Source organism: Dipteris shenzhenensis, chromosome 7 (assembly GCF_047967505.1).
Source record: "Dipteris shenzhenensis isolate YYH24624 ecotype China chromosome 7, Dip_SZ_1.0, whole genome shotgun sequence".
In the NCBI taxonomy this organism is placed as follows: domain Eukaryota; kingdom Viridiplantae; phylum Streptophyta; class Polypodiopsida; order Gleicheniales; family Dipteridaceae; genus Dipteris; species Dipteris shenzhenensis.
This window is the reverse complement of record NC_141602.1, coordinates 9,765,553-9,777,676: the sequence shown is the minus strand read 5'-3', so window position 1 is coordinate 9,777,676 and position 12,124 is coordinate 9,765,553.

Below are 12,124 nucleotides of genomic sequence, written 5' to 3'. Positions count from 1 at the left end.
ACTAATGAGCATAGCCCGTGCATACGGTAGTTAATCCATGGAACTGGAGTCCAGTATGATGTGCCTTGTGTGCCTGAAGCCACAATGGTTCATCTTGAAAACCAGAGAGGAATTGGGGTAAAACATAACAATTTAAGGAAGAAATCAGCATATATCACCTAGCTAGACCACAGCGTACATGCTATTCAATATAGAATGAAAGCCAATATTGACTTCCTGGTGACCCTGCATTTTATCCAACATTTGGAGACTAGTTCTTATATTTCTATTTTCCCTCCCAAGGAAAAGAAGCTCATATTAGAAAAGTTGAGAAAACGATACAGATAAGCTATCCTTGACTGATCAAAATGGGCAGTTGACTAAGATTCCAGCTCACTGCCTAGAGTATCCCAAGTGCAAGTGCCAACTAGGGCGGAGGGCTATACAACCAGCAGATTTCTTGTTCTGCGAGTGTAAAAAATGCTTGTGAGCCATGCCTTTCACATATACTCCCGCCTTATGGCAGTATTCCTAAGTTTCAGGCCAGGGAGGCTGCAGTCCAAATCTGCTGCCCTTCCATCACTAAATTGCAACGTGCTAAACCGTGTCTTTGGAGAGAAGTTCGGTCTTAGGGGGACTGAGACCTGAATATCTAAAGCGAATGATACTCGATCCATCTATCTTGTAGGTTAGATTGACTATCTCGGTCAATCAAGCTGCCAAGCTCCTCGTGAAGTCACATTGGGTACACTCCCATCTTTGTCATCCATCTCGAGGGAGCAATGCGAAATCCTTTGACTATTGGATAGCTCTATTGGTAGTTGGTTATCATCTCAAGGTACTTGGCGTAGTGATATACCCTATCCACTCCCATCTGCTCCAACCATGGTCCTATGGGTACAGACCTCCACGAGCTATTAGATAAAAACAATAAGAAATCATTCTCATGTAGTGGCTAGTTTAGAGGTGGCACAGAAAATTGGATGCGAAGTCATGCAAATGCATCATGGTTGGCTACAGTGAAGAAAGCAAAGCATACAAATTGATTTAATCCTTTGACACTCCATTGAGTTGTAACGCCATGTCATCCCTCGAGCCTCAAGACCATTGAGTTGGCCTTTTCAATCTCTCGAATCTTGCCATTGATTCCTCTCAAGTGAGTGAGCGCAAATCGACCAGCTCCCCTTAGAAAATCCATCAAAAACTATGGCCAACATCCCCCATGCAAAGCTCCTCTAAGCTTGCACCAAATTCAAGTTGATTTTGGCTCTCCAAGCCAAACAGTACACCTCTAGAGACAGCCGCCCTTCTGTAGAGCCCTCCACAAACATGGTTGTCCAAGAATTCCCCTTGCCAAGCACAGACTTATTGTTTGAGATAAGAGAGAATGCCCTAGCATCTCTCCCACGATAGAAGAGGAAGCGAGATGGAGGGGCAGCCCTATCATATTCAGTATGAGAGTGAGAAGGCCTCCCTTGTGTGTGCCCTTAGTGGAGCTACCTGTTGTATAAAGGGCAAAATTGAGAGGTTGAAACAAAGAAAGAACAAGACAACTACCACAAGAAAACCAAGAAAACCTTGAATGAAAGAAAAGTTGAGTGTAAGCCAGGTGCATATATGACCCAAGAGGTGTACAATCAAGAAGAGAGTGTACACTCCCAAGCTGTGTGCATATATAACCCAAGAGGTGTACAATCAAGAAGAGGGTGAGTCCAATTGACTCGCCCATTTGCTAACAAGAGATAGCGAGAGGGCAAGTCCATTGGACTTGCCTGTTTGCTAACAAACTACATGAGACATCGAGAGTCAATCCAAAAGGATCCTCAGCCAGCTAGATTGTTACATCGAACAACCCCCCCTCATTCAATGGTTGAGGAGTGGCGGTGAGAACAATACCAGTTCTGAGAAATTCAAATGCAAAGCTCGTTGTTGTACAAGATCCCAACCATAGTGATATTGAAGATCAACATGTTTTGTTCGTTTGTGATGGCTTCCATATTTACTAAGGCTGATGCACCCATTATTATCATTGTGCAAGACTGGCTCCCTGAATTGGATCCCAATCTTGGTTGCCAATGTCATCAACCATATGTGTGCTTTGGTGGCATGGCGTACAGAGATGCACTATGCTTCTATTGTCGTCACAGAGAGGGCACTCAATTTTTGTTTGGACCATGGCCACGAAATGCGACCTCTTGCGAGCAAGTAGACAGCCACTAATAGATTGTCTACTATCATTTGTGTCACTAGCCCAATCAAAATCTGCATAGCCAAGAAATTTTGTGGAACTATTATGATGGTCGATTTCGATTGTTGAAGTGCCTTTAAGGTACCCGAGGACACGTTTGGCCGCCTGCTAGTGTGGGACGCCGGGAGTTGTTCATGAATTGGGCGACTTTTGTAATGGCTATAGAGATGTCTAGTCGGGTGCAAACCATGGCATATATAAGCGAACCAACAAGACTATAATAAAGGGACAAAAGCCATGTATGCCTTTTCTTCGCCAGTCGATGGGCTCATCCTGCAATGAGTGAGCTTGATGTTGGGGTTGAGGGGAGTTGTAGTGGGGGTACAATCAACCATGTGGTACCTAACCAACCTTGCCTCAATGTAACGATGTTGGTGTAAGCGGAAGAGGAAGGAGATGCACTTGTATGCATCATGGGGAATTGACAAGGAGGCGGATGGAGGCTATGTAGACAATAGGAAAAAAGGTGTCCACATAGTCGATGCCTTCACATTGTGTAAAAAGCAACTAGCCAAGCCTTGAAACGCGAGATGGAGCCATCTGGTGCATATTTCAACTTAAAGATGCACTTGCTACCGATTATCATGGGAAGTGTGACTTCATCCCACATGGGAGCCTCACACTAGGACCTTTGAATTGAAGCTTGGGCTTTACGGAGGGTGGTGAGTTGGCAGGATGAGATGCAACGTGGTCATGAGACGTGGCAAGAGAAGATGTCACGTGAGATGGCAAAGGGGGTAGGATCGCCACGTTGTTAGCATGTGGGGGGCGTGGAATGCTAAGGTCAACATCAAGATGGATTGTTGATGAAATAGTTTCCTCGTTTCCAAACTTGGAGTTGACGACGACTTCCAGGGGCGACATGGGCATCGGCTCCTTGTCGGATTGATGGTGGGCAGCACGGTGGTTAGCGGGCAAGAGGTGGAATCAACGATCGGGCAAAAGATGAGGGGGCTGGCTGATTCGAGGCAAGGATGGGTGGGTTGCTGAAAAGCAAATCGATGGATCCAGAGATGGGGGCCACAGGTGGGAACGAATGACAAGTGTCTATGGGATCATCTAGGCATAGCATGTTGGGCAGTACGTCCTTCCATGCAGTCATCTTCCACAAAACAACACATAATGAGAAAACTTCATTGTTTGAGATTGTGAATTGTATACCTTGTACCTGTGATTGTTACTCGCATATTTGCTGAGCAAACATGTAGGTCGATTTTGGTGCGCTGATCTTTTGAAACATGGGTGAAGACATGACATCCGCATATCTAGAGGTGTTGGACATTGGGTTTTTTCTTGTGTAATAACTGGTAAACTATGATGGATGTATCCTGTGCGTAGAGAAATGGTGGAAGGTCCTCGTGTTGTAGTATACATGTCAACGTTTCCAAAATGACTTGATTTGTACCTTTGGTATCCTGTTTTACTCAAGGGTCTTTGGAACCATGAATTCACAATGGATACCTGGGCATCTTTGTAGAGTTAATAGAACTTATGGCTACGGTATTCACCGTCATTGGAGGAACATAGGCATTTTATTTTGTGCCTTGTTTTATTCTCCAGCAGTACTTTGAATCCGATGAACTTGTCAAGGACTTCATTTCATGGACGAAAAAGTAAACAAATGTGAACCTTGAGAAGCCAACGATGAGTATGGTAAAATACCTCGAGCCACCAATGGATGTGGTTGGGAGAGGGCTGTAGACATCATTGTGAATTAAGTCCAAGACTCCAATTGCTCGATTCTCATCATGGCATGGGAAAGGTTCTTTGTGGTCTTTCTTTAAGACACATCCAATGCATAGGGTGGGTTTAGAGCCTTTCATGAAGTCAAAATCATTGGCGAAGTTGTGCTTGGCGAGCATTTTGAGTTTGGATGCATCGATGTGACCAAAACATTGGTACCAAAGGTTGTCGTGGTGAGCATTGGACACTACCACAAGTCCATCATGCAAAAGGTTGGGTAGCTGGTGGTGGCATTGAGTTGGTATAATTCTCTACGAACAACACTACCTTGGCATGGTGAAGCAGTAAACAACGACCTTGTTGAAAGGTGACGACGAGCCCTGTATTGTCAAGGGCATTGATCGATAGTAGGTTCTTAGCAAATGAGGGAACATGCAAGATGTCATGGATAATGCCCCATTCTCTTTTTGGTAGCACCGTTCATCTTCCAATGGCCTTGTAACCATTGAAAGCTATGACAATGTCTGTCTCATGTGGAACTCTTCGTTGTAATAGTAACAAATGGAATCTTATCACTTATTGCCCAGTTTTGTTTGTTGTGTTATTCTTCTTGTGAGGTCCACTGTAAATCGTGCTTCCTCTTCTTGGAATTGCATTATAAATCTTCTTGGGGACCGGTGTAGGCCGTCCATTGAATGCATGCTCTTCCTTGTTGTTGAGGTGCTTACATCGTGCTTCTTCTTGATAGTGATATCATCTCGCTTCCCCTCAATTATCACGATGAGGGGGCCATACGATGAGGGCATGCTCCCAAAATCATAAAGGTGAGTTTATTCAAAGGGATCGGGGTCCTTGTAGCTTCGAGTTGTCATGCCAGCGCTTTGATCCTTTCAATGTGGAGGGTGACCGATCTGCCTTCCTTGAGTTTCAGTGCACTCCAATGCTCCTTTCTTCATAGATAGTTTATAGCATTTCTTGACATCGTGAGCCGTATCACAATCTTGGACCTAGCTTGCTAGAACTTCACCCATAGAGAGGTAAATGATTATCTTTGCTTGCCTCTCCTTGGAGCGAAAAGATATGGCCAAGGACGTACGTTGGGGCACTGCAATAGCAACCCCAGGCACTTGTGTATCCATCGCAATGGGTGTCACTTGGGAAGTGGAAGATCCATTCCCTGCTTTGGCAACAGCAAGAGGTTGGATAATAGTAAGCATGGATGATCTGCTTCCAGCCTCTATCATGGGTTTTTCAACTGTAGGATGATCAGTCTCCTCCCTAATGACAATTTCCCAAAGGTCTTTCTTCTCAAGTACCATGCAGAGCTTCCATTTGCATATGTTGTAATTGGAACCTCTAGTCACTCGAGGATGCGAGAGTTGAGAAGCGCAATTGGATCCAAGAGGGATGGCATTAGAGGAAGAAGAGATAGGGGTACTCTTCCCACCAGATCTCCATCTCTTGTAGGTCAGGCTTCTCCCTCTTATATCTATTCCTTCTTATCACTTATTGACTCATGCTCCTCGAGTCTCTAGATAGTGTCTAGGTCCCTCTTGAGTGCCCCCCCCCCTCTCTCTCTTTCTCTCTCTCTCTCTTGGAGCATTAGCCTTGAGCGCGCTTGACATGCCCCACTCATGTTACACACTATTTGGCTTTTTTGGCCTGACTTGATATGATGTACTACATTAGTATTTCAATTTATGTGTTTTCTAATACTCAGCGAGGGCCTTAGCGAGCCCTTTGCTCCAGCCCATTGTGGCTTGTATGAGTTTACTTTGTTTTCGTACTTTTGTCCCATAGGCCCACGAGGCCTCTCGCGGATGTTAATACATCTTTGTTTCTTTCTTCTTTCTTTCTCACACACTCTCTCTCTCTTCTCTATTAAAGGGGCTTCCTAGATTGTAATGTGAGACATTGGAGCTATGTGCTACTCTGATATGTGGCATTGATGACCACCCAACTAGCCCACCCATCTTGTGGAGGGTGATGACGATTGGCTGAATCCTTGCAATGGCTTGTTGGATCTTCTCCTTGTGAAATAGCGCATCTGGAATCCTCACCCCTTTCTAGGGGAGCCTTATAGTGGGTGTTCTAGACATAATACAATGGGAGAGTGGTTAGAGATTGTCATGCTTGGTAGAATGCCGATGAAACCCCCTATGCATGGCCCAATCATAGGGGCAAACCCTTAAAAGTGAATATATACTGCTCCCACATGCCTTGCTTAGAGGAAGGCATGGTGATGAAGGAGGCCCCCTGGAGGCCCCTATGAGGCTATCCTCCTTAGACTCAAGGTTGTTTGAATCACCTCAATCATATAGGAATCAAGTTGGAAGACTATGACCTACTACCAAAATGGTGCTGTCTCCTGGCAACAAGCTAGTACATAAACATTGAGGATCCCTACTTGAGTATTCCCCATTCAAAATTCCACCCATATTGCATGTTTGGCTATGAGCTCACGTGGATCGTAAATAATTGGGGCCAAGGCATGCCTCATTTAGATGCAAACAACCCTACTATGTCCCATTTCATTAACCACCCGACAAGGTTTCTCTATTGCTCCTACTATAAGATCAATTGTTATGGGGTTGCTGATGTGCCTGATCATGGAAACTGTGCATGTTCCAACTCACTAGCATGAGCTCAAGGAGACCGGTAAAAACAATGCCTTTCTATGAACTGGAAGCCTACGTGGCCACTTATGATAGAGTGGACTTTGTCGGAGGCTTAGAGCGGGGTAATAAGTCCAGACTCACAACACCATGCAAGAGAACTAGTTCTAGACCCACCTTTAGGGCCCAATAAATTAGGAAAGAGGTTGAAACTCCAAACCTAACTATGCATTAGTTGAGTGGGATATGTGGCAACCCAAAGGGGCTACCTACAAACTCATTGAAGGCAAAGAAAGGAACAATGAACATGAGAGCAAGAGTGAAGGTAAGGGCAATAGAGTGGGGATAGCATGGGGTATGTTAAGCAGGGACTATAGCTAAGCTTGCTCTTCTTAAGCCACCACAATTGTAGAAATGAGTTCTTAGTTTTGACCTTATAATTGCAACACATTTGGGACGAATATGTCTTTATTAAATATGAATTGAAAAAATGTCATCTATCACTACATACAAGCAAAGACATCCACAAGGAAAAGATCAAGTGAAATCACAATAGAATACCCAAATAGAGATTGGTGCTCTAGTTTGAGAAGGAAGAGGATGCTATAAAATTTATAGTATTGTGTTAGTCTAGTATCAAAAAACTTTGATGGTGGCATAGTACTATGGCAAAGCTAATTTTGTTAGTCATTAGGGGAGAATTAGGGTCTCCAAAGAGCCCCCAATTAGTGTTTCCTAATTTCAAGGGATTAGTGAGGTATTTGAGGTGTACCAATGGGAGTGCTCCTTTTTGTGGGGCAATGCTATGTTGATGTGGAGGGTGGGTAGACCTGCAAAAATCCCCTATTGGCTACTCCTCTTACACCAGGGACCACTCAAACCATCCCCCCCTCCTGCCACCCCCCCATGCTTGACCCTTCTCCCATGTGCACCTCCCCTAAACAATCCTAAAATGCATTCAAGAGGCTATGGGCCCTTCTAGGCAAACTTTTCCCCCCTTTAAGCTTGTTGTAGGCCTGCCCCCTCCTCTTCTCTGGTCTAGCTCCATTCTCCCTCCATTTTTCAAACATGGGAGCTCATTTGGCAACTGCTCTGCCCCCTCCTACTCTAGTCCACTATCTTTCTCCCTCTCCAGCACCTCCTACAGCATCTACTCATCCCACTTTGCTCTAGTCCAACTCTTTCTCTCTCCATTTCTAGCTACAACACCTCTTGCAACAACAACGACTCATCCCTCTCTTCTCTTTCTCCCTCCATTCCTAGATACATCACCTCCTGCAGTGGCTGCTCATCCCCCTCTACTCTTTTTCTCTCGATTCCTGGCTACAACACCTCCTGCAATAGCTTCTCATACCCATCTTCTCTTTCTCCCTCCATTCCTAGCTACAACACCTCCTGGAGCTGCTCTCTACCTTCAATTGCACCCTCTATACCCACCCCTCCTCTCCCTATCTCTCTGCCTCTATTGGAGCTAGTCTCTCCCTCCAAGGTGCACTTTCAGGTCCACTCTTGCTATTGTGACCTCTCTACAAGCATGGTGAGGAGACCATACACGTCCTTTGTGTCCCATAGGAGTAAAACTACACTGGATGAATGGGTTCCTTGCACCTACGGCTTGAATATTTGGATAGTCATCAGAGGATCTGCCAAGGGTGCACATAAGCTTCCCAAGAGCAAGCGAGGTGATACTTTGCATGAATGGAAGGGCCACATCATGAAGTTCAAGCTTGGGTAGAAAGGGTGGCTTGCAAAGCTACAACACATCTACATGGGGAAGGACATGTGCCTTGCTCCATCAAGCAATCAATCAACAATACCATCACATTGTAAGTTTGCCTTTTGTGTAAGATTTATAAGTGTAATGAGCCAGTTTGAAATTGTATTTTGAAATAACACTTGTGCATAGTAGATATATTTCCTTCAGACTTGAGTGGGAACCAATCGAGTGCTTCTTAGGTAAGTTTATTGCCATTAATGAGGATTTAGGAAGGCAAATGCATACTAGAGAGAAATCATCTACTTTGAAACATAGAAATATCTATTGGTATAATGCCAAGTATATTAGTCCAAGGATGGCATCAGGCTATGGCCATCTTCAATGCATTGCACCACCACAACTTGAAGACATGGATTGGTGGACACAAGAACATTGCAATCATGCAAGGAAAAGATTGCAAAGGATGTGGGCATGGCCATGAAGTTTACATTTGGCTCTAAATGGGTAAGGTTGTCTTGGTCTATGCCTCTGTACATTTTTTCTTCTTGTTTTCAGAATATCCAGATGCACAGAACAAAAACCATGTGGTCATGCAAGCGCCTACATGAGACTGCCCTTGGGGAATTTCTTGGGGTGAATTGGGAAAGCAGGTCAGGTGAACAAAATGGTGATATGTTTCAATGCCATGTATGTAAGGACAATGTGGTTGTCAAGTACCACATCTCCTGCCAAATGTATATTTAGCTTTCCAATATAGGCACTGGAAGAAAACCAATGGCAATTGGCACCCCCTTAACTATAACGATGATGATAATACATGGTAAGTTTATGTATTGATTCTCATTTAGGAGATGTCAAGAATGTGACCGGCGAGTCATAATGGACTCTCAGGGATGTGCGGTCCCATATGTATTGGTCATGGAGGATGGCATGTTTGACTCCTTCCTTTTTACCTTAAATGGTGAAAAAGTAGGCAAGCGTGCACAGAAGCGCATGCATAGTTCCACTTTTATCCCTCCTGCAATATTGAAGATGGTAAATAATGTGGAGTGGAACAATTGTGGATTTTGACATTTTCCAATTCATAGTGGTGCAATTTCTTTTGATGTTTTAAATGGTTTTGTTTCATGTCAATATTGGTCAATCTTTTCCCCAAAAAATAGAATTTATTTTATTATTTACATTTAAAACATTTGGGTATATATAGGCCATAAAGTTACTTTAGTTTCAAAGTTTCACTATCATAGGCATAGTTCTCCAAGCTACCAAACTATCATGGATGCTGCTAGGTCTTCCTTCCACAATTTCATTTCCCGTACTCTGCTAGTTTATGGGGAGGAGGAGTTATTTTTAGTCTTTGATAAGAGCATAGATATCCTCGGCACCTACTTGGGAGCCCAAGATGATTTTGAAGAACTCATCAAGTATATGCAAGACCACAGTGCAAGTTTTGCATCTCAACTTGATGAGTCTAAAAAAAGATGGGTCCCAATTGATTACTTGAAGTACCTATTCAAAATCAAGAACCCAAGTTTGTGAAGCATCTAGATTTCTTTCGAAGCCCAACTCACACCCCATTCTACAGTGTCCCATTTTGCATTCCTTTACAAGATCTATTTTAGGCTATCATTGTATTATGTAACTTTAATTGTTGTTGGCATTTATATTTTCATTCATTATTCTATTCAAAATCATGCTGTTAGATAACTTTTTGCACTACAATGGTCATTTTTTAACAATCCAGCAAGAATCCAAGTCAAACAGGCACTATACGCACTGTGGCAAGTTTTGGCATTTTTGGGCTCCCCATGTGATGCTGAGCACTTTTCCCTTCTATGCCACATCGAAAAAACTTCATTTCACTACTCAAATTCACACTGCACAAATTGATGGAAAGCATCACATAACATGTATAATAACATGGGAATATTCATATAACATAAAAATATCTTTTATTAATTAGCCTCAAAGGGCAAAGATTTGCAAAATGATTCAGATTACACAAACAACATATATGGCCTAAGGGGGGGATCGAAGCGGATGTGCTTGGTGAGTGCAAGGTCCTTGTCCATCATTGTTACTCTTTTGGTGTGGATCATGCATAAGTCCGTGTCTTCAGAAAGACCTAGTGCCATCTACTTTGTCTCCTCCTGAATTGCTCCCATAGTACCTGAAGTGAAACACACATCATCCTTGTATTGCTATGCTATTTCACGTTCAACATATTGGAAGGGCACAAGGGGAATAATGAGATTGTCCATAGTGGTATGAACTTGTAGATCTCTTGAAGTGCCTTCACGCATGACTTCTTCCATCTCTTAATCTTTGGGGGACCCTACACTGGACATGGCTCCATGCCCTCTTGTCTGCTTTGAACTTCTTCCACCTCTCCTTCCTTGCAACCTCCTCTTCCTGTGTCTGGTGGGTCTGTGGTTTCTTGCTCCCCTTCTTGTCAACCGAGAAAAATACCTCTTTCTCCATGACATTGAGTTTATGTTTGGTCTGTGAGAGGACAAAACTCTTGGTGTCTTGTGTGGACATGAGGTGGACACCACTATGCAAGAACCTCGGTTTTTGGGAGCAAATGGTTCAACAAAAGAGGTTCTTGCTTTCATACTGGCCACAATCAAAGATGCGGATAAATCGATCTACTCCGACCTACCTGTGTTCCAAAAGAAGCCTCCACATCTCACTCCAAACAGCAGGAGACAAAGAGGAAGGGATCAAGCATGATGATTCCATAGCGATAAGAAACTAAGAGCTTTGAATTTCTTCTCTCTTTGTATAATTTTGCTTTATTGGCTTTCTAATGTAATGTTGGATTGTTGCAGGAGGCATTTGAGGTCGACCTCTTTTCATCTTGACAATGCCTTGAACGCATTAGCTTCAATTGAGATCACTCACTAGAACAATACCTTGGCCAAGCAAAAGGGTGCTTTGTGGTTATCCACAAAAAATTTTGGCCACGAGGGAACTCCTGAAGTGCAAGGCCTTGTCACGAGTGATTGGTCATGCTAATATCAATCAGAATGCTGACAAGGTCATTTTGGTGAACCGCATGGCTACCCTCAATGATTTTGGAACTATTTTCAAGGTATGGCATTGACGGCAGCAACCATGTCCCTAGCTAGCAACAACAACAATAGCCTTGATGCTCTATCAACTAGGTTTAGAGCTAGGAGTCTATTTGGGAATTCAAAGCCCGATATTCTCAATGTTTTAGAGAGGAGAGAAAGGCTGTGAAGCCTTATTAAGGAGAACTTTTATTTTATATGAATATAGATATATTTTTTCTATAGTGTCCCATTTTACGTTCTTTTACAAGATTTCTTTTATGTTGTTATTGTATTATGTAATTTTAATTGTTGTTGGCATTAATATTTTCATTCATTATTCTATTCAAAAACATGCTATCAGATAAATTTGTGCACTATAATGGTCATTTTTTAGCAATCCAGCCAGAATCTCACCTTGATGCAGAAGGGAAAAGTGCTCAGCATCATGCTGAGAGACCAGAAATGTGAAAACCCACAATGGCGCGTACATGCCGTGGCAGTTTTTGGCATTTCTGTGCTCATGATATCAGATCCATCGCCCCAGTCCGTATTGCCTCCCCGTGCGATGGTGAGCAATTTTCCCTTCTGTGCCACGTTAAAAAAACTCCATTTAACCACTCAAATTCACACTCAACTTGGATAAATTGATGGAAAGCATCACATAACACGATTTATTAACATATATAGAAGACCTTACGGGTCTATGAGACGAAGTACAACCTTCAAAAAGTGACTCACTACGTCTGGAAAACTAGAGAGGATTGGGGGAGTGCACAAAGCTCGGCTACTCTCAAATTATTATAGGGCATAGCTACATTCTAGTACT